Consider the following 27,995-nt stretch of genomic DNA (forward strand, 5'->3'; position numbering starts at 1 on the left):
GGGGGGGTGTATGGGGCGGGGAGGGTGTAGCTGGGCACACACCAGGGATGTGATTTAACCCCTGTGCAGCACAAGCATTCCTGAAAGTGTGTGCGTAGCTCTCTGTGTGCGTGTGCATGTGTGTGCACATCGCTCAGGATAATTACCAACTAGTCCCTCTTCTTTTTTTTGGCCAAATTTTGCTGCTTTTTCTGTTCAGCAGAATATTCTCAACTAAACTGCAAGCTTTCAGATGTGTTTTGTTGTGCAGAATTATCCATGAAGTTCTTCATTCAGCATTTCTCCCCTCCCTGAATACTTTCAGGTGAGCACTTTCCCCTGAACTTGAAGAGCATAACACAAGCAGAGCCACGCCGAGTCTGACCCGTGGCCCATCGAGCCCTGTCTCTGACAGGGGCAATAGCAGATCCTGTAGGAAAGAGGATATATAGGGACAGGGCATGTCTAGAGTGGTTGCCACATCGGGCTGGGAAGGATTTTTTTTACCCTCCTGTTGCTACATGCGTCAATGGGTTTTTTCTGCCTTCTGCAAAAGCACTGGGTGTTGGCTACAGCCAAGGCTGGGGTTGTCACTGGGCTGGACCAGGGCTTTTGCTGAGACTCGAACCTGGAGGGTCTTGCCCCTCTGCTCAGGGTCAGACCAGTTGCTGCCTTTGGGGTCAGAGAGGAATTTTACCCCATGGTCAGACTGGTACAGATGGTGGGGGGGTTTCTCCTCCCCCTGTAGTGGGGGGTATGGCCTTCTTTGGAGCATATTTTAACAACCTTTGCAGAAGGTCACCGCTGTCCCCCTGTCCTACCTGTGGCAAATTTGGGTGTTATGTCTTGTGTTGTATCAGGGTGCCCTGTGTCGTTTTGCTAAGAGGTTAGGCAGTGGATCTCTGTGGGATGGTTTGGATAGGGATGGTCCTGCCTCTGGCAGGGGGTAGGACTAGATGACCTCTGAAGGTCCTTTTCAGCCCAACTTCTGGAAGATTTCCTTGACCCTTTAGCATCCACCAGACTTGGAAGTGTACCTTCATCTAGTTTAGTTACCTGCCTGGCAGAGTGCTCCAGGTCTCCGTTAGGATGTCGTATGAGACTGCGCAACGCAGCACAGAAATCCCAAATATCAGCCGAATCTCACACTCAGCAATGGCACGTTGGATCAGTTCTCCTCCTCGTGCATTCACACGTACGCCTGTGAAAGTCTGAACGGACAGTCCTACAACAACTTTGGTTGTGAAAGTCAAGCGCTTTTGGCCGGCGTTTTCCACACTTTGTTTTGCTCAAACTTTTGCTGGGGGTGAGGTCCCTCAAGAGCAGGAAAGTCTGCAGCACGTACAGGTGGGTTTAGATGAAGAGCAGCCAGGGAGACATTTGAGGCCCTGAACTGGAATGAATAAACGGTGCGGTTTTTTGTTGTTCAAATCTCAAAATAAATGGCAGCTCATTGGAGCTGGAAAATGACTGCACTTCCCATGTAAAGGACTTGTTGTGTAAGAAGAGGCGAGCGGTCGGCTTCCAGTTGTTGGGAAGCCACCTTCCAAGCCAGACCAGGTCCAGCCAGACCCCCTCGCCTAGCCTTGGGTGATCGTATTCACCGTCTCTGTAACCCCCATCACGTCGCCCCTTGGCCTCCGTGACACAACAGCACCACGTGACGTACGAAGCAGCAGCACCCTCCCTCTTCTCCGCGGGACGTGCGTGCAGTCGTTCTCACTGCCCGTGCAAGCCTGACATGCCTTGCAGAGGGCTGATGTCCTTCCCGGAGCGGCGGCGTGTCACCTCTTGGCCCATTGGCGTCTTGGCCCATGACCCAGGCAGGAGATGCATTCGCCCAACATTTCCCACACTTGACTTATCAGCGGCTCGTTTCAATCCGGCTTTCACACCCTGATCTGGCAAGAGGCCAGGGCAGTGCTTGTAGCAGCCTGACTTGTGCGCGCGCCAAGGAAATCAGCGCCGGGACTCTGTTCGGCAGGATTTCAGCTGCACGAGAAGACAAACGCTCCCGTCTCGAGTGCAAGATCGCGCAGGGAGCCGCTGCCCTGGCTTGTTGTCTGCGGTGACCTGGGTTCGGGTTGTGCCGGGGCCGGTTTCCCAGAGAGGTGCCGGACAGTTCGGCGCAGTGTCCCGGGAGTGAGGGAGCGGTGTTGGCAGGGACGTGCTGCGTTAGCAGGGGGCGGTGCACTAGGTTGGGGGTCGCAGCCCCTCACCTGGGTCGGTCCCACGTGCAGCACAGCACGGCGCGCAGGTCGTCTTCCTCGTCTCCTTCGGCTGCAGCAGCAGGGTGCCCAGGGCTGGAAACACAAGGGTCAGCACAGACCGAAAAGAGGGGGCAGGTGCCTTTGGTGGGGCACGAAGGAGGGAGATGGGATGGGGTCAGCCGGCGATGATGCCTTGAGGCGTGCATGCCCAGACTCCCTGGAGACACAGGTTGGAGCACTTGAGAGGCGCTTACCCAGCAAAGGAAGCTCTGCCACGGAAAACATGCACTGCCCGGGGCGGCATTTCATCCTTTGTTCGGGCCCAGGATGGCTTCCAGTGAGGCCACTGGGACCCAGCAAGCCATTGCTGCTCCGTCGGGCTCACCCGGTGCACCTCGTCCCCCAAGCTGGGGGCTCAAGCCCTGCACGGACCTCTGGCCGAGGAGGCCGTAGGTGCCCAAGGGGTGCTGGGGCGAAGGAGGGGCCCGGGCTGTGCGTGACGTGCGGCGGGCGGCTCTGATCGTTTTCCTCGCTATTTTTGTTATTGAACAGCACAGTAAATAGGCTCCCTGGATCTTGTTAGTGCACACACCAGAAATGCCCCCAGGCTGTACCATCCTTGACTCTTCCTCTCCTAATTGAACTGCCAATTACCTACGCAGAAGAAAGGAGCTCAAGCAAAGCCCAGTTATCACACCCCTCTGCCTCTCCCCAGCCTTCCTAGGCCTCCAGGCTCTCAGAGCATCTCCTTCTCTGTCCCCCCACATGCAATTTCCTGCATCTGCTGCAGCCACCGGGACCCTCCCCTGCTCTCGAGACCCCCCGTTCAGCTCCCGCCGATGCACATCCTTCGTCGGCGCACTGGGGAGCTGTTGCTCAGCGCTGCAAGGCACCTCTTGCCACGGGAGAGCTTCAGCGGGGCTCGGTATCCGGCTGGCAGTCGGAGGCACGGGGTACTTGGCCAAGAGGCTGAGCCCGGGCATTGAGCCTGAGTCCCTCTTGCATTGAGTGACACAGAAGCTGCTGTCTCAGGTGGACCCCACTTAGCCAGAAGCTCACAGTTGCTGCTGGGCTTCATCTCAATAGTCTGGTTGCACGGCCCCCCTGGCTGCACCGACAGGACGTGATGCTACATCCAGAGAAGTCCTCGCTCTGAGGACCTGGCTGCGTCCCCATACTCAAAGACACGGGCAAACGAGCAGTTGATGTTGTAATTACCGTCAGGGCCAGCTGACTCGAAGCTGTTGTCAGACACAGAGCGAGGGCTAGAGGGACTCCGTGGTGGCCTGCAGGAAGAAGCAAGAGTCCAGTGAGTTGCTCTGTCCGTTGAGCCGCTTGCACTGTGCACGCTGGCACGAAGCTCGGAGGAGGTGCCAACTCTGGAGTACGTCACTCTATTGCTGGCGAACACGGTGACGGATGCATCACACTATATGGAGCGTGTGGAGAAGATCCGCAGAGTGCTTCCAAGCCGCCAGTGGCAATGAGAGATAACCCTCCAAGAAACAGATTCAGACAAAGCGTGTCCCGTTTGACCTGCCGCTTGCAGCACACCTCTAAGGAGGTGAAATGGCAGCATTGGACCCTGCTCTGTCCTGCAGCAGTGGGACCTGCAAAGGCGTTGCAAGCAAGGCAGAGCAGAGCAGAGCAGGGGAGCTAGCAAGTTCATGGGGCAGCGTACGCCTTGACCCCTCCAGGGACTGCAGCTGTGCAGGGGCAGAGGAGTCTGTCTGCTCCTTGGCAGGGGGAGGTTACAGACCCCTTCCCGCTCCTGCAGCGGTGCAAGGAGAGGGATGCATGGGCATGGGCTCCCCACTGACGGGAGACGATGCCTCGCTGACACTAGCAGCCTCATGCTGGCAGGGTGGGGGGTACAACCCTAGGACGATGGAGCAGCCGGCATGGGGAGACCTGGGGTTCGGCCCAGTGTCTGTCACTTGGCTGAGGCTGGAGCAGCTCCTGTGAGTCTCTGTGCTGATGGAGAAGTGAGCACCATCCCTAGGCTTCTAGGAGCCATGAGAGAGACTTCTCTGTCTGCATGAGGCTGATGGCAGTCCCAGGGTTTGTGGCAAGTATGGGTGCTCCTGGACCTCTCTGCAGGGTCCCAGTGGTTCCCAGTCTGCTCCTTTAGCCCCTGCACCAAGACACAACTGCCTACAACCTAGTAAACCAAGGAGCACATTTTTGCTGGCAGCCAGGAGCCTGGCCTCCTCACCCTGCGCAGCATTATGTGGTCTGCAGCCCGTCTGGTGTGAACGCGCGAGGCGGGGGTCTCCCCCGGGTCAGCCAGGTGGTCCAGCTGTCCCTTCGTGACGGCGTTTTGCTTGGGAGCCGTGTGCATGCGTCCCCGTGGCCCATATCCCAGTGCAGCGGCATCCATGTCTTTCCTCCTTTCCTCCTGTTCTTTCTTTTCTCTCCATCCATCCATCCATCCATTTTCTCCCTTCCCCACAGAGGCTCCCTGTCCACATTCACATCCCCACGTACCCCTTGCTGCTATGTTCACAGATGGCTCCGAGGTGCTGGGCTGCAACGCCAGCTATGCCTGAGCACACAAGGAGAGGGAGAGGGATCCTCACGAGGGTGTAAGGGACGGGGTGGAGGAAGAGAGACCAGACACACCGGGCATATTCACAACCTATTCCCATTACAGTGCATCATAGCGACCTCAGAGGAGGGCCTGAAGCGCGTGTTATCCTGTCACGTTCCCATCCCTGCTGTCCCGATGAGCAATTGTGCTGAAAACCCTGGATCTCCCTTTATTCCAGCTTCCAATATTCACCTGGAGCCGGTGCTTACGCTGCATTGAAAAACAGAGCTGAACGCTATTGAATTATTGTTCCATTGAAATGAAAGCTCTCAGCTTAAGCAGCTTTATTGAACCATCTCAGGAGCTAGGAGCTGAGAGGGCACGACTATTCAAAATAAAAGGGTATCAGTTTCACTAATTGGCATGAATAGTTCTTTTGACCCTAATTAGCTGTTTGTAATTTCCCTATTTGCATATCAGAAAAGAAACAAATTTGCATATTTGTAAATGAGGAGCGTTTACATCTCTGTGGGTTTTCGAGCCGTGTGCCAGAGAGCAGCAGCGTGTGAGGGGTGCTTGGCATGCCCTGGCAAACTGGCAGCGCGCCATCGAGACAGAGCGAGCGCCTTGCCTGCCAGCGCAGCGCCTGACCACGCCGGCGTGCCCGCAGCCATCTAGGTCAGCGTCACGGAGGGGAGCAGCGGGGCAGCGGTAATGGGTTAATTACAGGTCGGGTTTAATCAAGATCAATCTTCACGCGACTGTTGGGATAAAATAATTTCCAGGCTCTGTCCTGGCGCGCACCTTCTGTTCTGGTTCTCAGAGCAAATCTGCGGAGCGCCTGTACGCGGAGGTAGACGGAGTTGCTGCGTGTGCTTGTGTGCGTGCAAGGCAGAGGGGGGATAGCATGACATAAAGTCTCTAACCTCGCTGCCAATGCACCTGGATATGGATAATACCCCATGCGCTGGGTCTGGCATCCTCCCGGCACGCTGCCTTTCAGCACGACGATGCCCGTCAGGGTCCTCTCCCCTCCGCCGTGTTTTTATCCTGGAGGTTGTATCCAGACTTAGCACAGGGTGAAAGGAAGGGATGTGGGGCATGTGCCCAAGCTGGTGCGAGACCCCCCATCCAGATGGAGGGAAGGGTTTCCCTCTACCAGTCTCCTCGTGGATCCAGTACTTTTCATCCATCTCACTAATGTACCATGCTGATCCCAAGTCTGTACGCAAGGGTCCCTGCACCCAGCCCTGAAACGCATCCTTCTTTGGGGAAATGTGATCTCTTTTGTGAGACCAACTAAGTTGGGAAAATTGTTCTTTGTGAGCTTTCGGGTACAAACGCCCTTCTTCAGGCAGAGGGAGAGTCTACCTTCCCTTCTTTGCAGCCGCTTAGTGCATGGCATCACCCTGGAATAGGCTCATGCAGGAGGGGCAGCGTGTCTGCGCCCCAAACCATGGCTTCGGTTCCTGCTTCAGCGAGCCCGAGCGGGTTAGGACCTTTTCTTCCTGCCAGTGGTGCCATAAATATTTCAAGGGGCTTGGATACTTGGTGGACAAGGACCAGGGGAGATGCCTAGAAGAAGGCCTGGTTTTGTTCCTGGAGCCCTCGGAGAGGCAGCGCCGCTGGACGCGCAGCACCCACTGCTATGGTGAAGGGGCAGCCCCTTGCTGAGGAAGGCAGCATCACCCTCTGACTCCCTCGGCCTGTGGGATCTCTGCTTCTCCGTGCACGGCGCTGTCCCCACGGGCTGCCTCCTTGTGACACGGGCAGAGCTCCTGTGACCGCACAGCCCTGGCTCGGGTGCACCTGTCAGGTGGAAACCGAGCAGCTATACGTTAAGTGTGATGCACTACCCGGTTGCTGCTTGGATGCAAGTGAGGGGGAAGACGGGTAACAGAACCTGGCTCATTCGCATTGCTCAAGTCGTGAATATTCACCATTGCAATGAGGAGAGCGGGGATTTGCATAGCAGCTCCACCCACCCCGCCGACATGCACGTTGCAGCCCTTGCCGGCAAAGGGCGAGCGAATGGGTTGAGGCTGCAGCCGAGGTCGGGCCAAGGTGCTGGCTTGCGCTGCACGGGGGTTTGCAGGCAGGACAGGGGTGAGGGGTCCCCAAAGGGAGCGGGGAGCCTGCAGTCAACACAGAAGTGGGAGGACAGCTCCAGCCCTGCCCCGCAGCCACCCCCAAGCACGTGCACGTGCACACTGGAAACGTCCCACTGGCAGGGACGTGCGTGGCGCAGCTGTGACAAACCGTGCGTCCCAGCTCCTCTTGCATCCTGCTTTGATTCTTTTGTAGAGAGGCACCTACAAATCCTTCATTGTTGTTTCTCTTGGATTTAATTACAACTACGTTAGTTGCTTCTTTCCATGTAATTACTAAAATGAATGGGGAAAGCAGAGATCAGAGAGTGTAAGTTCTCTCCGCGCAGAAATGCAATTAGGTCTGTGGGCGTCTTTCCAGCTGCTGCTTATGTTATGTAAAGTTTTGTATACCTAGGTATGAGTTAATGAGGATATTTATGTTTTCTCTCCTTACCTCTACAATTTGTTAATTCCAGACATATTTTACAAGGTATGTGCGATTATGTACTAATGCAACCTGGGTTAATTAGGCAGACAGAACAATCCCTCCTCCAGGTGCAGCCAGATCCATCTTGCGAAAAAACAAAGGACAAGGAATAGATGATTATTCTAGTGGGTGCTGGCCAGGAGCTGCGTGCAGGGTGAGCCGTTGTCCAGTTAATGCCCTGCCTCTTTGGCCAAAAACAGGTTAACTTTTCATTGAAGAAGTAGAATAAAAAGGTGTGTGCATGTGTGTGCGCCAGGGATGTGCAGATCTGCACACATGAGAGAGCTGGGCGAGTGTGGCGGTGTCATCCCATGATGTACCCCACTATCATGCCTTGGTGACACTGGTTCATACTGGGATAGGAGAGCAGAATCAGAGGGGGATTTTGCCTGGTATCCATCAGAAAGCTGTTCTGGATGTTCACAGCAGGTACCCGTGGTGTGTGGCATAGGTGGGACACTACCAGGTGGTGATCTGTAATGTTTTCCAGGAATAGGGCGGTTCTGGATGGAGGTACGGGGCATGGGGACATGAAGACCACAGCTGTTTCCCCTTTTCCTGGAAGGTAACTCTTCCCTGCAGAGCTGACTCAACTTAATTGCGCTTGAATTACTTCTCTCTGCATCTCCTCTGGCTCTTTGTGCTGCAGCAGGCTGAGCAATTCTTCCTCAGTGAATTGGGGAAAACCTCACAAATCCTGGACTGGATGCCCTCCCAGCACTACTTTCCTCTCTGACCCTTTCTGGGCACGCAGGGGGAGCACGGGGAAGGCGCTGGAGGCCCTTGAATGGAAGGAGGTTGCATTGACACCTTGGGTGATCATGTTAGCAGTTGTGCAAGCTTTATCCTCTACCTCTGACAAAGGAGACAAAGGCACTGTAGTATCTGAGTGGAGGGGCTTGGGGTGAGCTTGGGACTGGGGTGAGTAAAGTCTGTAGCAAAATCAAACCCGCAATGACTGTTTTGAAAGCTGCCACTTTCTCCTCTGCCCTCCTCACTAGAGCCACAGTCGTCCCCGGTGCATTTGTGACAGGCGGTGGTACCAAGCCAGAGGACGGAAAGGCGATAAGAGTTGGGGCCAACTCCTGTCCTTTAGAAAATCTCCAGCTGCAACTATCCTGCTGCTGCCTTTTGCCGGGGAAGAGTCAGGTTTATAGGAAGATTTTCCCTCAGGCGTCTGCTCCAGGCGGAGGGGCAGGAGGAAACAAACCCTAAAACATCCCTAAGGCTTTCTCACATCTAGTTATCGTGTCAGCAGCCTGGTGTGAATGCAAAGCTGGGTTAATGCACAGAGAGGTTAAATGTATAGTCAGGAAGATAAAATGCCTGTTCTGCAGCCGGTTTTCCTGCAGAATGGAAAACAATGCACAAATATCTGTTAAAAAAAGAGAAAAAAGGGGTGTTGCTCTGCCGTGTGCGTGTGTTTGTGCCATTTCAGGCCAACCTGTAAAAACACCCCAGCGTGCGAGTGTTGGTAGCGGGTATTCTCGCTGAAAGCACGTTTCGGTTCACACGCTCAGCACTGGCAGAAACTGAATTTAAAATACATTTTCTGGGAGTATTTGAATCTGGAACTCGATTATGAGTCAATCAGGGAACAGAAATAATATCAGGTGACTTCTGTGACCAGCGATGATTAAGTAGCAGAGCTTGACTTTCTATTAGCAAGCCACAGGGTAAGTGGGAGCCTTAAAGGTTTCATAAAATAGCTCTAAAAATGAACAAAGCGGAGAAAAATCACAGTCGCTTCTCCCCGAGTCCACCAAGAGAAGGAATGAAGAATAGATCCGCGAGATTATTCGGTATGAATCGTTCGCTCAAGCCCTTCCAGAAGTGGCAGCTGCGCTGGCGCTAGGCTGCTTCAGACACGCTTGCTCAGACAGAATAGAAATAAACCCAATATTAGGTGAAGTCCGATTCTCTCCATCACTGGAGACTGAGGGTGAAACCCTACCTTCCCCCCAGCCTCAGCGCCAAATCTCCTCGTCCTGTGCGCACCGCTGCGGCAGTCGGGTAAATTCCAGGTAAATTCTAGTTGTCTTTTTTTATGCAACAAGCAGCACAAAAAGTGAAACTGCGGTAAGTTATGTAGGTTATGTAGTATGCGGTAAGTTATGTAGGTTAAAATATTTAAAAAGTTAAACCGCGGTAACAGCCCTTGTTAAATAGGTCTGCTGGGGAAAGCAACTCGTCCCCACTTCTTTCAAGCACAATAAGAAATCGGTGCTAATATATTAAAAGGAAGCCGATCCTGCTTAATAAGAGCCGGTCGTTTGTTAATACAGCATGAGGACTGTTGCTAATCAAACCTGCAATTTGTGCTGCTTCTGAGCTGCACGCTTAGGAGTCTTCCTATCATCTTTTCAGCCTAATTTCTGGTTTCTATCATGACTCCTCAGAAGTATCAAGAGGAAGTTTTCATGCAAGACAGCAGTTTCTGAGATTTGTGTGACAAGCCTGGGTAAAATTCAAATGACTCTCTGTGATTTAATCCATTTGGAGCTATTGCACTAAATCAGTGTAGCTGTTGCTGACACACCAGCCCACAGAAACCTGGAAGTCGATGATAGAAGTTTATCTGCGTATCTACAGGTGAAAACTCAGACAGCCTTGAACTGCAGTGGGAAGAGTTTGCCTCTGCTCTGAATACATTTGGGGAAGGAGCGGAGTCTGCCTCTCGGAGCATGCTTTGAAAATCCTGGCGCCTGCTTCCCCTTGCAACAAGCCGTCCTCAAGGTCACGCTGTCTCCGAGACCATCGGAGAAGAGCTTCTCCATTTGCGCTGGAGGATGTGGGGTATCGCTTCATCGAGAACGGCGGGAAGGATGGACTCAGGATCCACAAGCGACCTCTCGGTGCGCCAAGGCACAACGGTGCCATTGCATAGCTGGCTTCAGGCTGCCAGCCTGGCGAGGCCCTTCTTTGGGTATTGAGGTCCCCTCTGCCCAGTGCACCTGCATTCCCACTCCGTTTGCTCAGCCCTGGGAGAAATGATTTGCAGCTGAAATCAAGGTTAGCAGGCAGGCATGGTGGGCTGGGCAGACAGCGAGAGAGATTCCCAGGGCATGGGGAAACAAAACCCAATGCATTTGCCTCCCACCTCAGCAGGGCTGGGTTCAAATCTGCCTTTTAACTCATACATGTAGTGAGCGTGGGGGTCTCAGCCGTGCCTCTTCAGCACAAGCAGAAGGGCTGCAATGCAAGCAGGGTCTAACTTGAACTGTGGAGGGAAGCAGAGAAGAAAGAAGGTGCTTGGTTTCGACATGACAAAAGGAAGGGGACCATTTTCCACGTGTGGTTTCCCTGTTCAAAGGGATTTTTTTTTTGGTAACAAACTATGAGAAAGAACAGGCACAAAGACTGTGGTTTACAGCCCACGACGACTTGCCCAGCTATAACTGATGGACCTTTCTGCGCCGACTGGCAGGCCTCCTAACGCAGCGAGGAGCATGAACCTGCCTGGCCACCCTTGCTTCTCGACGAGAGCTCGTTGTGCACATCTTGCATTGCACAGGCCTTCTTCTGCACAAAGGGTGTTTCTTTTATGTCATATTCAGAGGCAGTAAGAAAAGCACGGAGCAGACTTCCTTCACTGCAAGAACTCACCTGTTCTTTTGGGGACACTTGGCCAGGGCAAGGCACGGCGCGCCTCGTGGCTACGGTCGGCCCCAGGCTGGCAGGGCCCCGTGAAGACTGGGGCGCAGGGTCCGTGCTCCTCTCCCTGGCCTCAGAGACGGCCGGCGAAGGACCGGCACGAGACGTTCCCTTTGTTTCTGCTGGGTTGTTCTTTGCCCCGTGGTCAAACAGGATTGCTCCACCTCCAGCGCTGTCAGCCTGGCACCTTTCAGCATCCGCTACAGGGACCTAGACGTGTCTAAAAAGAAGCAAGGAGGAAAAAAAGGGCTCTGTGTAGCCCCTTCAGCCTCTGTGGAGTAATACTCTGTCCCCGGGGGAATCAGTTCCCTCTTTGCCGTGGGTCAGGCACTGAGGGTGAGGCTATGCCGTGCAGAGGATATGAATAGCAAATGGAAGTTTCCGAGCGAGCCGGGGAAGTTACTAGAGACGGAGACAGGGATTTGACTCGGAGCATTTACCTGCCAAGCAGAATTATGCACAGAAAGCTTTTGACTGGAAGAAATATGGTTTAATGTTGAGGTTCTGTTCTCTTCTTGAGCGGATTCCTTCTGGCAGCCGCATTGAAGTGTAGCGACGAGCCCCCGTCTCTTCCCGGCTCAGCCCTCCCTCCCCGCGCACGGGGGGTTGCAGACAGTTCCACTCATTAAACCTATTTTTCTCTTTAAACCCGTTTTCATAATTTTATTTTTTGCATGAACAGATAAATAATAAGGGAGTCTATTATGATAAACGGGGCACTTGCAACCGCTATAATGCACAAATTAAAGTTGAAGCAAGGGGTTTGAAATGTCTCCATATTTCATAATGAAGACCTAGTCAGCTCTATCATCGCAGCCACGGGCCTGACAACATGTCTGGGAAAGAATTGGCCGGCAGCTCCCCTCCCCGGGGGTGTGCGCGAGGTGGGGGGGTGCAGAGTTTGTGCAGGTGGAGTCGTCGCCTGGTGTTTATGCCGTCGGAGACTGGCTTCCCAACGTGCTTCGCAGCTCCAGCTTGTCCTGTCCAGGCAAAGGGAGGGCTCGTGGGACCCCTGAGCGCAGGGCTGGAGCTCGTGTGCAGCATGCGGGGGTTGAAACACTTGTTTTTGGGGTCTTTGGATTTGGCAGCAGTACCCAATCCTTTCCTTCCAGCCCTCCGCACCACCCTGCCCTGAGGCAGTGGCAAGGCCCGTGGGAGGACTGCAGCAGCTGGTAGGTGTGGAACAGGACGCCTGCACCCTGAAAAGCCTCAGCCCTCTTCCAGCCCCATTTCACACAGCCCCAGAATAAATCTTCCGGCGCCCTCCCAGCTCCTTCGCATCCCCCAGCGTTGCAGACGTGGCAATGGCACGTTCAGATACAGGCGGGCAGTCGTCGGAGGTCACGGGCTCTCCCTTGTGTGGAGACGCTCATGTGACACTGCAAACATTGCTGGTGTAGCCAGGCAGGACTCGCTGGGGAAGGGAGAATAACCCCCGCGGGCCGCGCTCGAGCCCTCGCACGCTTTGTTGCACAAGGGCCAGGAGTGACTCTCCCAGAATGACATTTCTTGTTGAAAGGCCTCTGCTATGACAGCGTCGGGCTTTCCTACATCGTCACGCAGCTGGGCATGCCGCGCGGATGCCACTCCCGGCACAGGCAAGCTCTGCTCAAGCCGAGCCACTCTTAGGGCTGCATAAATAATGGGGGAAATCTTCTCCAGCACCGTGACAAATTAGAAAGGGAATTTTGCTTTGCCTCCTTTCCCACCCCCTTCGTTATCGGCTGCTGGCAAACGTTTCTGCAAGCAGCAAACACTCCTCGGAAATGCGGTGCAGAACCTGTTCTGAAACTTGTTTCGGAGGAGGCTCAGCTTCATTTTGGGTGAGGGCAGAGGTAACACACCCGCTCTTTCCAGACCGTCTACCTGGCCCAGGTTGCAGGGTGATTTGTAGCTATCCGTGAGACACTGCTCCCAGCAGAGCCCCCGGGCTGTGACGACAAAGCCCTCGTCCCCTGGAGCTGGGAGACGGACCAGCTGCATATTAATCAGCACGCTGTCTGCCCTTGTTCAGAGCTGCGCCGGTGAGAAACTTTAATCCAGGTGCTAGTGGGATCAAGGCTGAAGAGTGCGTGAGGATCAGCAGGGAAGAGCTGGCCTCTCTGCTGATGACAGGTCTGGTAGGTGCAGGTGTCATGCATTAAAAGAGCTTTTTCAGCTAATGATAGGTCCGAGGTGTGGTGCCTACCATAGGGATTGATTTCTGCCAGTGGAAAGACTCGTCCTGCTCCGGGCGGCACCTGAAAACAAGCGTTCTGCTGCCCAGCGCTAAGTTGTGTTACCTGCCTCTGCGGACACAGGGAGCACATGTGCTAATCCCATCCCGCTCCAAATGGTATCTTCTCCCCCGCCAAAACTACCAACGTCAGGCAAGTAAGGAGGGTAGATGCTGCCTCTGGAGCCCCTGCCCTCTGGGCGTGTCTACACGTGCATTTCTGCCAGTTTAAATATACTGCGCAGTAAGTTCCTGTGCAGTAAGTGGGAATAGGCCGGCGTCTACATGTGTGGGTGTTAAAGCACGTTAATGCTGTGTGTGGTCTGAACTTTGGGACTAAAGTTAGTCTCAAGTCAGTCTGCACACACAGTGTTACGTGCAGTAAGGTGTCTACATGTGCTTTGCTGTGCAGTAACTAATCGGCCATAAATTTGCTACCTGCATGATGCACCGTATTTGCTGCACAGTCTGGGTGTGCATGTGTAGACGTGCACCCCTGCTGTGCAGTAATGTTGCTTACTGCACAGTAAATGCGCCTGTGTAGACGTGCCCTCCGAGTACTAGAGTTGCCCCTCAGTTATTTGTGAAACGTTTGTGTGAACATCACTCAGTTATTTGTGATATATTTGATGTGCCTGGGTTTCACCTTTTGCTACTCAAAGGTTGTCAGCTCTTGGCCCATACCCTGGTTTCTAGATCCAACAGCCCTCGAGTGTCTGCAGAGATCTGCCAGGGACATTATCCACCCCTCTTTGTCCTGAGCAGGTTTAACCTTGAAAATACCTTTAATTAGAACTGAGCCCCCGCCAGCCCCCAGGCAGGGGTTCAGTTTTTGTTTGCTGGGCGGTTTTGCTCTCCACAAGTCAGAAAAGCATCTTCCTTTCTGCTTTACCTGCCAGCGTATTTGCATCTGGTGCTAAACAAGTGAAACAAAGCCCCCTTTGAAATGCATAAAGCCATTGATTTCAAAGGGGAAGCGAGAAGCGTGGCATGTTGGCAGCGCGCTTGGCTCGAGTTTGTCTCAAAATGCTGAGACGTCGTCTGTGTGTTGTTATAATTACATCATTGGCACCTTTAAAGCTGATTTCATTATCTGCTCAAGTCAGAGACAGAAGTGTGCACCTGGGTGCATGGGAGGAGGTCAGATCCCCTTCGGAGGCAGAACTCTTGGCCCATGCGCCGTGTGTGTTGTGACTGCTTACAATCCCCGCGGTACTCCCCTGGCAGGCTGCTTCACCCACGACTCCCTGTGCTTTCCCGCAGGTGAGTGCTCATGCCCAGGGGAAAGTCCCGGGGAGAAATCACTTCCCTAACCTCCTTTAAAGTCTTCCCATGACTCATCTTTGATGCCAGCCAGCCGTGCTTGGCAGATATTGAGCTAAGAGTTCTGCTTCATGGGCAAAATCGTGCTTCTGCTTCTGCTTCCTCCTTTTTCTCCCTCCAGCATGTCCCATCCACCGTCTGCATCACGTCCTCGCCCGGATTGTGAACTCTGCGGGGCACAGGTTGTCTTATCCACCATGTGTCTGCACAAGCCCTAGCACAACGGAGCACCGACCTTTGATCGGTGCCTTTAAGCTCTTTTGTGATGCAATAAATAATAGCGACAGAGTAGGTCATTTTGCACCGCACAACAGCTTAGGAATCGCTCCTTGGCGTGTTACAGAAACAGCAGTTTCCCCAAAGTTATGGCTGGACCAAGAAATGCTCTCCGGGCTTTGTGTAGGTGCAACAGAGGAGCCTGCGGGAAGAGACCTCTGCTCATGGCACATCCTTTTCCTAAAGAGGACGAGGTGGGTTTTGTCTTCTCCTAGACCGTAATATTCACGTCATCTCAGATTGCAGTGAGCCGTGGTCGTGGATGAGCGTGGCCCTGCCACGTTCCCCGCGTGCAAGGCACCGTCCCCGACGCTCAGCCCCCTGCGGTGGTCGCCGGATCTCTTCTGCACCAATCCTGCAGCCATCGTTCAGCGCTGGGAGGAACGACCTCACGCACATCCAACGTGCACGGGGTTCTCCCTTCCACACGGACAGGCTTTGCCTGTTGACCCTGTTGTGACCATCGCTGGGCAGCCTAGGGGACAAGCTGGCCCTTCCCAAGGGACAGCAATACCGCAGAGCTGCAAGGCCATAGGATGGAAGCTCCTGCTGAGCCCTGTCTAACGCTGGGCTTGCACGGAGCAGTGAGCGCAAGGGGGCAGGTGCAAGGGCAGCAGCGCCTCCTCCCTCCCCTGCCCGGAGGGGACCCTGCTTGCCAGTGGCTTGCAGGGGGATCCGCACTGGTATCAATGCAAAGCAGACAGACCAGGCCCTGGCTGTGGCTCCTCATCAGGGCAGATCCCACCACTTACCCTCCACCCTGCAGTGCAACCCTCAGCCGCCACCGGCATCAGGCGGTGAGGGTGCAGCAGAAGGGGCACGGCACACCTACCCTCACAAGGGAGGCACCTGCATGGCACCGGGGCTGATAAAAACCCCCTCAGCTTGGCACATGCACCCTCCTGTGTTGTCCCCATCCGGCACCTCTCGGAGAGTCGCAGTTCCCGCAGGGAAAGGCTGTAATCCTTCAAGGCCAGGTTCACATTCAGTGGCCTAGTTGCAGTGCTGAAGGGTTGCTCACTTTTCCGGCGCTGGTCTGTAGCAACAGTTTCTCTTCAGCATAGCATTTGCATTCTGCTGAGTATGGAGATGATTGCTCACGGTGTTTTTGAGTTACAAATTTCTTCCAGGCATGCTCACTCCTTCCAGTCTTCTCCGGTAAATATGTAACACCCTCGCTTAATTTGGTTTAAGTGAATGCTCGGAGGCCTGCGGCTGTGCAACGGAGCGTGGACTGGGAGATGGGGCGGTGTCTGCTTTGCAAGGGCAAGAGGAACAGGAAAGGCCTGAAAGCGTCCCCAGGCTGTCGATGGAGGCGGGTGGAAGAGTCGCTATTTTCTGCCCCGTAGTGGAGTCGCGGCTGGGGAATTTCATTGCAGTTGCTCGACTACAGCGGCTGGTTAGGATGGGAAAGGGCTGATTCTGTCTGTGGGGTGAAAGGCAGTCGATGGGTGGCCTGGCACATAGGCTGTGCACAGGGGTCTGCGCATGTCGTGGCGGGTTAGGATGGCGTGGGAGTCGGGGTAGCTCCTGCTGATGCCGGGTAGCTAGGAACGTGTCAGCTGGAAATGAGGCTGTTGCTTCATGACAAAAAATGGGGTTTCCCAATTTCCCTGTGGGTTTAAAACCCTGAGAACTGACCCAAATGACTCCGGACCAGCCCGCAGTACTTCCGAGAGGAGAAGCCCCACAGCAGCGTGAAAATGCCACGGGAAGCCAAGGCTTGGGTGCATTAAGTAACAGGTCCGGGGCGTGCTGGATCCTGACTCCCTCGCGCAGGGCGTGCAGACAGACAGCTCTGCAAAGGGAACGGAGACATACGTTGGGTTCCTTTATTGCATAAAGAAAAAGTGCTGGTGTGGGAGTGGGGAAAGCCCCCTCATACCCCCGCTCTTGGCACGCCTGCAGCCCTGCAGAGCACCAGGAAGGGATGCACAGACGCCAGCTCGGACATCGGAGACGGCTGCGGTGAATGAGGAAGGGGAGCGCTGGGTGGTCCAGGACTTGCCAGGCACCCGTCATGGTCCTGGTTGCTTTATGGCCACAGCACCCAGCTGTCAGGCACGGTCTGCAGTCTGCTGAAGGGATGAGGTTCTTTGGGTAAAGCCGATGTCTTTTATTAGACCAACTCAAATAGTTGGAAAAATTCTTCTTTGCAAGCTCTCTGGTGCAAATACCCGTAGTCAAGCTAAGGGAGCGTCGTTATCTTGATGCCACATCCCCAAGCACCAGATCAGCTCCCGGCACACGTGTGACAACACCCCTGTGGCTTCTCCTCCTCCGATGTCATTTCTGCAGCATCTCTGCCGCTCCGCCGAGCGTGGGCTGTTTGCAGGCTCCTCTATGTTGTGATGGTCATCCAGTAGCCAGCAGGCACAAATCGTGGCTTCTGTCCCTTGGGCCCCTGCACACGTTACACGTAAGATGCAATTAATCGGTTAAACACATCTTCAATAGTAACCAGGCAAGGAATGGCACAATAAAACAGGAAATATGTGTCATAATTTTGTGGCTGGTTTGCATCCCACCTTAAATCAAATGTGTGGCAGGGTCCCTACCAGGCAGCTCGTGGTGGGGCCTCTCGGACCGGCCCTAGGTGGAGGTCCCGAGGCTGGGACCCACAATCATCTGCTGGGACCACGCTGGAGTCTTGAATGTGTGGTACGGCAGGAGTTCGGATCAGGAAATGGATCCCACCACGCCATTAAGTGAACGTGTGCCGGGGCCTTGGTTCCTGCGCTTGCTGACGGTGAAGGCAGGGTGGCAAGAGCCACCCCGAGAAGAGAAACTGGCTTGCAGTGCTTAGGGAGGAGGGCGTGCGGCCAGGAGTGCCAGGGCTTGGTGCCATGGAGCGCCGGGCCCGTGGAGGTCCACGACCACAGGTCCGTGGTTGCATCAGCTGTGGAGAAGAGTCCGTGGGAGTTGGTGGGAACCAGGCACGGCGGTACAGCCTCTTCTGGAAAAGGCTGGGGAGGAAGTGGATGCCTTATCCACCAACTCCCATTGACTTCCTGCCAGGTCCTTTGATGTAGCCGCCCTCCTCCCCTTCCCTGTCGTGCGAGTCCGGGCACGAGGAAAGAGGAGGATGTGAGTAGTGCCGTGTGCCTCCCAGGCACCGCGAAGCCAGCTTAGGACCCTCTTCCACCTGTGCCCTGCCTCCCCTCTGGCTTCACAGACCTCTGCCAGCGCTTTGGCATTGCGCCGGTGCAGCCAGAGGATGCGGCTGTGAGCGACACAAGCAGCTGGAGACGAGCACGGCCCGACCTCAGCAGGCAGGAGTCGTTTGAAAGCAGGAAGGGAAATCCCTTTGCGTCCTGGTTTCAGGGCCTGCAAGCGTGGTTTCACCTGGACTAGCCCAGCTGTCAGGCTTTGCCGCTGCCTTGCTAGCAGCCTTTGCAGTACAGCTGGGAATGATTTGCAGGGCAGCACTTGATCCTCAGGTGGGGAGTGAAGAGCAACTGAAAGGGGGAATAGATCCCCTGGATGCCGTGGCTGCTCTTACAAAGAATGGGCATCACCTAGATAGTGGACGTAGCGATCGACATGCATGCTAAAGGTGCCACGAGCTGCTTGCGTTGCTTGTTGAGCACCACCGCAACGGTCAGTGGCCTGCCGTGGTGTGTACGTGGTGCACAAAATCCTTCTTCGCTCACCTCCATCCATCAGGTCCGGTATTTCCCAGCACTCTGTGCATACTGCATGTAAGTGCCTCAAGAAACAGGACAGCCCTCACTGCTCCTAGCTATGGCCTAATAACTGCTACATGGGTGTCGTGTGTTGGGCCAGTATCAGCTAACATGGTTAGCTGACCTGTGCCAAAATAGTCGTGGGGTAGGCGAAAGCTGGCAGGGAAGGTCACTGCTTTAGTAACTCTTCAAGAAGAAGGGAAAGCTATAACCAAAGATGAAGTGTCCCTCTGCCAAGCTAAATAAAAAGGTAAGGAAGGGCTCCCTGTTGGCCATCCTATTTGTCCATGTTTTAGAAGACTCAGTAAATAGATGAAGTTCAGAAAAGGCTTCCTTCCCCTCTGTTTTTGTAGGAAACGGGCTCCCGGCTCCCAAATGAAGTCACTCCAATGGACTTCCTTGATGAAAAGAGCACTCCTTCTGCGTCCGTACTCTAAAAAACCGGTGGTCGACAAAGCTGCTGGTCGGTCGGTCCTTTGCGGCCGGTCAAGGAGTCCAGCTGCAAAACCCAGCGTTGGTGCCTGGATGATAATCAGTACATTTAGCGGGATTATCACTCTCGATGTTAGCCAGAAGAGTTGCCTGCTGGAGGGTATCCCGTTTTACGAAGGGTGAACATCTAATGGACTAAAGAGCAGGGTTGTGCTTTGTGCTCGTCACACTATCAGTATGCTACTGGCTGCTTGCCTTTTCCTGCCTTGTAGTAGCATTACTACATATGGGGCTAGAACATTATTCAGCAGATGTAACTGTTATTAGACCATTGTGCATCTTAAACTGCTGTTTCCAAACTGCTGCTGCTGTATGGTGTTTCCTAGGCAATTCCTGCAGTGTTAGGGCTGTTTGGTGCTCAGCATTTGGGTTTTATGACCAAGTCTTTAAGTCAGAGTCTGTTGTAGACACATGGGCTCTTTGTTGTTAATAGATTTTTGTGGAGCCCAGAAGCCCAGTGATAGTCATGCCAGAAGACACTGGGCATGTGCAGATGTGCACTGGGAAGTGCAGCTGGAAGCCGCAGGGGGTTTGCATGCCATCGCCACAGCCTTAAACAAAGACGGGAAGACATGCCTTTCAAAGGCGAGAATCACTCTGACCCCCACTGAGCTGTTCAGCCGGCGTCAGAGAAGAGCCCAAGCTGAACTTTCCTGATTGAAAAGCAGATGGATTGGATGAAATACTGGAAAATGCGGGCCTGATCCTGCCTTGTTATCAGCATTTTTTAATCACCTGCGGTTGTGCGAGGGGTGGCAAACGCCTGCACTTTCCAAGTGCTTGGAGAACAGGGGGCTCAGTCTGGTCCCTGGCTGTAGGAACGGGGGTTTCGGGGCCTTCTCTGATATTTGGTTTGCCTCCAGGCGCCAGCATTTAAGATGAAGACTAAGTCAAGCGCAGGGAGGTTGTAAAAGGTAGATTTTTCCAAACCACCTTAAAGTTGGAGGAGCCCAGGCACAGGTTTTAAAGGTATTGAGGCATGGCCGTGCTCGGCATTGCAAAGCCCAGGTGATTTAGGATCCTCAGTCTCATTCAGTGATGGTTACCCAGGCTCTCAAGTGCCTTGCTCTCATTGAAATCACCACCAATACGCCCGCTGAAAGCGAGGGGAGTAAGGCACCGAGAGCCCTTCAGGGATTTGGACCTTAGCAATCTAAGTCTCCTTGCTGGTCAAAGAAAAGTAGCGTCCTACAGGTAACACAGATGATGATATAGGCGCGCTGTTCTGTTATATCATGTGCTATAAATGTCGACGCGCGTGTTTACGTGGTGCAAGGGTGCACCGCACCGGCTCCCAGACCCGCTCAGCAAAGCTCGCAGGGGCTGGGCCGGCGTGGCCACCCTTCTCCCAGTCTGCATGGAGCCGGTGTGCGTGGAGCTCCGGCAGGAACCCGGAGTTTGCCAAAGTGCCAAGATGCTTTTAAAAGCACTGGACCAGGCTGCCAGGAGGCTGCAAAATCTCCATCCGTGGACATTTTTAGGAGCAGGTTAGACAGACACGTGCAGAGACGATCCTGCCTTGCGCAGGGGGTTGGACTGGACGTGACCTCCTAAGGTCCCTTGCAGCCTAGCGTGCTCGGATCCTGTGCACCCACCCGCTCCATGCCCTTAGCATCCTTCTTTATGTTTGTTTCCAAGGTTAGTGAAATCCCAGCTCTCTGATCTTTGCTTTTCATCCACCTTGAGTGACAGACCTTTCTTGAAAGCAAAATGATTTCCCCTGCTATGTGGGGAGCAGGCTGAGGACTTTCCCGGATGAGCAGGACTCCTCCCTCCAACGCGCCTTTCTTTTTCTTTTTCGTCTTTTTTTTTGGTAAAGCAGACACTTTCTTCAAACAAAATGATAACACTGGTGCTTGCAGTTCTGCTCGCCCCTGGTCTGGGCTTTGCAAATGTAAGTGCAGATTATGAATGCATGTGCACAGTGTCTGATATTTCTAGGAAGAATACTTTATAACTGAAATCTCTCTTCTCCTGGGGATGAAAGCAAAACAAATTTAAGGATTAAATCACACAGAGGTATAATCCCCAAGGGAAACTTACTTTAGTTATTATGATTATATTACGATGTACGCCTCAGTACAGCAGAAGCTGTGTGAATACCATTTCAGTGGGGAATAATTTTTAGTCTTACAGCCTATAGTACATTATAATGCATTTCTGGGAGTCTGATGAATAATAACGGCGAAGCTTAGATTTCTTTGCTTTCTCCGGTTTATTTTGATATTCCTAACCTACTCCTTTTTTTAAAAAAAAGAGGGTTATCCTTAAAATAAAAATCTTCAATAATTCAGGTGGAGGAGCTCTTAGCAAGTGTTAATTACATATCGCTGTACGTCCTGCACCGCACGTAGCTCGGAAAAAGAAGTACAGGTGCAGGGGCTAGAAGACAATAGCCCTGACTTCCCACTGCATTGTCAGTGACCCCACTGCTAAATGACCATGAAGCACAACCGTCCTGATTTGCGCGGGAGTCGATGACTACACAGGGAGCAAGGCGGTGGGAAATGTGGAATTTGGGTACCAGGCACCCCCCGACCCCAGGTCTCGGTCCCATAGCACTACCCCAATACGTCAGGGCAGTCCCAGGTGGGCTGCGGAGCTGAAGCTTGGCAGCGGTGCCATGTGGGATTGATGATCGTGCTTAGCACCGGAGCAGTGCTTTGCGTCTGTCAAGCGCAGTGCTACTAGGAGAAGAGATTCAAACCCACCAACAGGAAACGAGGCTGTCGAATCCCTCCAGGCGCCATCATGAAGCTGCAATACTTAACAGGCCTGGTTCTGAGCAGTTAGTGAGTGGGATGGTTTTAAATGAGCTACTGAGAAACAGCAGGTAAGAGAACAGCATCACAGACAATGCGGGGTGGGAGGGAGCTGAGGAGGTCACATCTAGTGCAACCCCTGCTCCAAGCAGGACCAGCCCCAGCTACATCATCCCAGCCAAGGCTTTGTCTAGCTGGGACTTCAAAACCTCCAAGGATGGAGAGTCCTCCACCTCTCTGGGTGACCTGGTCCAGTGCTTCACCACCCTCCTAGTGAAAAAATGCTTCCTAATCTCCAACCTCAACTTCTCTTGCTGCAACTTGTGACCGTTGCTCCCTGTTCTGCCAATACTTGGAAAGTGGGAGGACACCAACTCAACCAGCCCAGGTGGACATGCCATAGGAGTTTGCTAGCTTACTTACAGCTCTTCCCATCTTGGTTTGCCAGCCCTCCCTGGCAAACTCTTCCTTCCTCCACAATGGCACTTGCCCAGGGCCAGCGGCACAGGGGCTGGCTCAGGGCTTGGAGCTCACTGCTGCAAAAGCGAGACTGGAACAAAGCTCCTCGTGAGACGCTCTCCTGGGACAGCAGGACAGGGGGAGCATCAATGGGACACCTGCAAGGCACAACGCCTGACCTCGATACAGGGCAGAGAGGAACATCCCGCCGCAGGCCGTGCAATCCGGTCTCCAGCCATGGGGTGGAATGGAGCAGTCCCAGGTGAGGGCACATCTGTATCGCCGCCTCCGCTGCTTTTAGGTAAAGGTATCCTGATCTTCCCACTCTTCTTCTCCCTCCTATCTGTCATCACAGCCAACACCTTTCTTCTTTGATGCTTTTTTGTGACGACTGCACTTGGAGCAGAGGTTATCACGGGGCAGCCACAGTGAGCTCTACGCCGAGCATCCTTCAGCTAGGCTGGGAGTTATTTGCAAAGACTGCCGTTCCGAAGGAGCGAGCACTGGCTGAAGGGCCCTGTGGAAGCCAAGGGAGTGATAACATCACCCCGTCAAGCTGGGGTAGTTTTGTTAATAATCAGGAAGAGGACTGTCGTGCTAAAGAAATTTGCTGATGAAGACATTTTCAGTGAGGACAAAGAAATAATACAGAAATAGAAAGGATAAAAAACAGACGCAGAAGATATCACATGAGATTGCCCTGTAGAAAAATGCAAAGTAATGCATTAGGATGAGCAATGGATGTTTCACAGGAGGCAGGGACATAGAAAGTAGCTGTCCTAGAAAGACTGAGGTTCAGTAACAGGACTCTGTTGTCCTGACCCTCTAACCACTGCTGTAACCAGGGCATGTCTACACGTGTGCATTTACTGCGCAGTAACCAAAATCACAGTGCAATATGACACGTGTCTACACATGCACGCCCATACTGCGCAGTAAATATGGTGACTTATGCTGACTTGAGCATAAATTTGATACCTGCATCATGCACCTGCATACCTGCATCATGCAGGTATCAAATTTATGCCTGATTAGTTATTGTGCAGTAACACATGTGTAGACGCCTTACTGTGCAGTAACACTGTGTGTATGGGCTGTCTTGGGACTAACTTTAGTCCCAAATTAGTCCATACACAGCATTAATGCACTTTAATGCCTGCACTTGTAGATGCCAGCCTATTCCCACTTACTGCACAGTAAATTTAATCTGGCATAAATGCACGTGTAGACACACCCCACTGGACCTCTCGCTGGGAACCTGCAAGCCCATATTGGTTGCACGGATGGACGGTCTGTAGTTCTGCAGCCGCTGCCCTGCAACTCTGTGCTCAGTGCAGGGAACTTCATTACCAGGAAGATATTGATTGACACATCGCAGGGAGTTCAGAGAAGAGCAACAAAAATAATTGGGGAGGGGAGAGATTGACTTGAGCGATTGATTTATAAGGAAAGATTAAGCAAGATAAATATGTATAGCGGAGCACTCCAGCAGCCAAGCAGGGCACGCGGCCGGTCTGCAAAGATTTAAAGGGTGTAAACAACCCGGGGGGAGCAGAAGGGCCCAGGCCAGTCCACCCTTATTCATCACGCAGTGGCCCCGCTCGCTGCTCTTGTAAGTGGCTATTTTGCAGTGTGTCTCAGCCAGGGAGCCCATCGCGGAGCAGCCTTTTGCCGCGAAGAGCTCGGTGCTGCACTCCGGGCCTCGTCTGCTGAGGCGGCCACGTGGCCAGGACCGCAGCAGCCTTGCATGCCACGAGCCCATGTGCTGAGAGATTGATATGTGCAGCCTCGGGCGCACTGCACAGCCCCGCTGTGCCAGAGATTGAGCCCCTGGGGTTCAGGAGATGGGGGGGCTACTCGTCCAGCACCCCTCTCCCTCTGCGTGCAGCCTTGCCGGAGGTGAAGGGAGGTTGCTTTGCACTGGAAAGCAATGTCAGAGCCTAAACCATGAAGCTTTGAGCAGCTTGCAGTCTCCCAGCTGCTTGTAAATCCCCACTGACAGCAGATGCAGTGGTGGCAGCAGCACTGCATTTCCACTGCAACGTGGAGCCCGGCACCCAGGGGTGCTGTGTAGTTTATCTCACCCGCTCTCCCAGCTTGTGGCAAGAGCTGTGAAGAGGACTCCTGACCCGGAGCATCCAGGTCCAGGCTCCAATTCCAATACTCAATGTATAATACACTGCGGAGGCATTTTCAGTTAACATCTCTTACATCAGTTAACATTCATTGCCATGGTAACTGGGGCACTGGATTATTATGGAATAGCAAAGCCAAAAGCCATGGAAAGCCAGTGGAAGTCTCAGCAAAGCGAAACCGGGAGTATGCCATGTTGCAGCCCACCGGAGGATGAGTTTCAAAAGAAAATTCACAGATTTTGACCAAAAACGATGCCCATTTTCTGGCATCTGGGCCTGGAGGAGAAAGGCAGGGGCTCAACCCTTCCCCTTCCCCTCTTCACTCATTGCAGCACGCGCCGGGCCGGCTTGCTGGCACCCCCACCCTGTACAGCTACCCAGACCTCTCCGCCGGGCAGGGCTCGGTTATGTGAATCCGCCTCGTATGGCCCCTGTACACGATGTTGGCTTTTTCTGGCTAAAGATAATCTCTAGGTTTATTTCACTCTCACAGTGTAGCACGATGATTCCCCTTCCTATTTTGCACGTAATGCATTTAATACTCATCACCGGTTAATGTGCCTTTGCTAGTAAAAAAATGCTACAGGGCACATGGCGGACAAATCGTGTCAGGACAGGGGCAAGGGCGATGACACGTAACGAAAGCGTCACGATAAAATGAAACCCGGTGGAACAGTTGGCCTCGGTAAAAATAAAACATGCCGGGGGTGGTCTAACTCGCCACGATAAATCGAAACTACCACAATAAAAAACGTCCAGGTGTATTTTCACACGCGACTAACCTAGCGGAACGGTGATTTTGGGTGCCGTTTCGTAACGCGTGTCTAAACAACACGCACCGTGTACAAGGGCAGCCCCGGGTACTTCTGCGGCGCCGGTGCAAGGCTCGCTGTAGACCCCGGTGTCTGCAAAGGGCCGCCTGCACGGGATGCAGTCGCAACAGCTGCCTTCGCACGCTGGAGCAGGGGTGAAGCCAAGGGAAGAGGCTGACATGGAGGGCAGCCCAGAAAAACACAGGACAGAGCATCACAACCTGAAGCTACCGAGGTGACCGGTAGACAGAAAGGCAGTGTCCGTCACCGGAAGACCCTTTCCACAAGGAGCAGGCGGCAGGAGGCCCTACCCACAGACAGGCCAGGTCCCTCATTGCACGAGGCTGCAGTCACGCAGCTGGACTTGACGCCCTCGAACTCCTCCTCCAGCCCTTTCTTCTGTGACCACATCTGGCCGAGTGAAGATGCAGCACGGATCCCTTCCCCTCCCGGGCTCTGCACAGCTCAGAGCATCCCAGCATCCCGACGCAGGCTGTCATCTAGCCCCTCCGGCCGGAAGAGACGTGTCACCTTGAGCAGCAATCAAATAAATAACAGACTGCTGCTCTGTCGCTTCCTCTGGGGGGAAAGCAGCGGAGGCAAGAGCCGGCGACAAGCACCAGCCCTAGCCGGGTAGGGGAGTGAGTTCTTCCTAGTAAAGAAAACAACCACCATCATCATTGAGCGGTAATAAAGGCACCTCGGTGAGGCTCCCGAACGTGCTTGTGCTGCACCAGGGTGCCGTTTCCGTGCGAGGGGCCAGGGCTGCTCTCAGCATAGAGATGTAATAGCGTGCAGGCGTTGCTCGAAGACCCCGAGGGAAGCATCCTGTAGACGTGCAGCGCCAACCATCCCATTCGGTGGCATTTTAAAACTCTCCTGTGCAATTTCCTAGAAGAGTCTACCCCCGTCGGAGAATCCGACCAGAAAGTCCCCAGACCTCGAAACAATCCTATTCTTTATTCGGTGTGGCAGCGCGGTGGAACGACTGCTCTGTTACACACCTGCAGGACACTTGCTTATTTCCCTGCTAGATTGCGGAGGGTTTTCCATATGGGCCTTTATATCTTGCAGGTGTCTTAGAGGGTCGTTCCGAGGTGGTCGGGGTGTCAGGGTAAGCATGCATGCCTGCTAGGGTCGTGTTGCAAGGAAGACAATTGCACAGGGAGGGGTTTTCCATGAGATGTGAGTTCTCTGGGCCAGACTTGGAGATGATGATACCTTCTGGGCCCAATTCATCGGTGCCCCTAGAGAGCTTGGGAGGTTGGACTCAGGTAGGTTCAGTGTGTGGGCTGGGGTCTGGTGTTGGCCTTGAGCACAGCGCATCTTTCTTTCTTGCCTGGGTTTCCAGCAGTCCATCAGCAGCGCGCATGGTCAGGGTTCGCACGCTCATGCACGGAAAGTAGCCGTGCTTACAAACGTGGGCTGCTGTATTCGGCTGTGAAAAGGGAGAACTGCTCAAGCAGAGTCGCACGTGCAGAGCTTCCTGGGTGAGCCTTTGCTGCAGAGGCCCCCGTGCATGGGGAGGAGAGCCGACCGCCCTGTGCTCCCGTTCCAACTCCTGGCTTGTGCACTCCCATTTTCTTTTCTCTCCACTGCTAGCTCCGTTTGTAGTTATACAGTCGGGTCTCCATAGAGTAATTTACTGGCAGAATCTCTCCCAGAATCCAGCTTGAAACCAAGCTGTAAAAACAGCTGAGAGTGTAAATAATTCATGCAGACAATATGACTTTTTTATGTAAATTCAGTGCATTAACCCTCTATTATAATGATGGACGACAGATATGGGCGACGTTGCCTTGGTAAGAGCTAATGGATGGCCGCCATAAATTCACTGCACATTTTATTGTGTTGCTGGAAATTGTGCCTTCAGGCAATGCTGTTTACTTTTATGTAAAACTCAGGGTTCCCTAAATATTACAAATATTTTACATCCGACTCCTCAGCATTTGGGCACTGTGCACAAATCAAGCCTTCTTCATGTGAGTTGTAATTAAAGGTTTGTTATTTTTTTCAGGGACAATTATCTAAAACTATAAAGAGAAATATTTTTTCCCTTTAGATGTGCAGTCATTGACTTATTAGCCAAGCCTTTGAAGAAAGAGATATTAAGTAATGGCAACATATAACTTTGCATTAGGCTGTATGTCGTGTGCATAGCAAATCTGAAAATAGTTTCTTGTTACTAGTTTTATTTTTACCATTCCTAGTGCTTATTTACACATATAATATTCTTTCTTCCTTCACATCTACTTCTCTCTATAATTCATATCCACTTTATCAGGGTAATTCTTTGAACCATGTCCTTGAGGAATTCAGTCTCTCAGTAAACAGGGAAACTTGAGTTCATTTCAGAGAACTTTAAATAAAGATTTTTTTGTTAGTTTTTGGCTTAGTTTGTGACAATCCTACACATTCTGTAGACGGGGAAATTGGGCTCAGTCCTGAGTGATGGATTTGTTCAAACACAGTATTTGCAGCACAACACATCTTCTTTGCTCAAGTATGAAATCCAGCATATGAGTATAGTGCTTTTTCAGGATATGTGATTAATATTATAAATATATCATTATTTCACCATAGGCAAATCTGCATTTTTCCTTTCTGGTACAATGCAGCCTATAAGAACAAAATAGTAATGAAAAAACCCCCAGTGTTTTGTAAGAAATGATACCACTGCCTTTGATAGCATCATGTAATGCCACTTGGTAACAAAGGGAGTTAACATCTGGAACAACAGCATGTTTGCCCCGAGCCTGCGTGTTAAAGACTGATAACTAGCCCTCAGGAACGCAAGGACCGGCGCATTCACTTGCTAAGCACCAGTAGAGAATATATTGAGTGTTTACTGGATACTGCATTGTAATTCTGGAGGAAAAAATGGT

This window comes from Alligator sinensis, unplaced genomic scaffold (genome assembly GCF_000455745.1).
Source record: "Alligator sinensis unplaced genomic scaffold, ASM45574v1 scaffold1123_1, whole genome shotgun sequence".
Classification (NCBI taxonomy): Eukaryota; Metazoa; Chordata; order Crocodylia; family Alligatoridae; genus Alligator; species Alligator sinensis.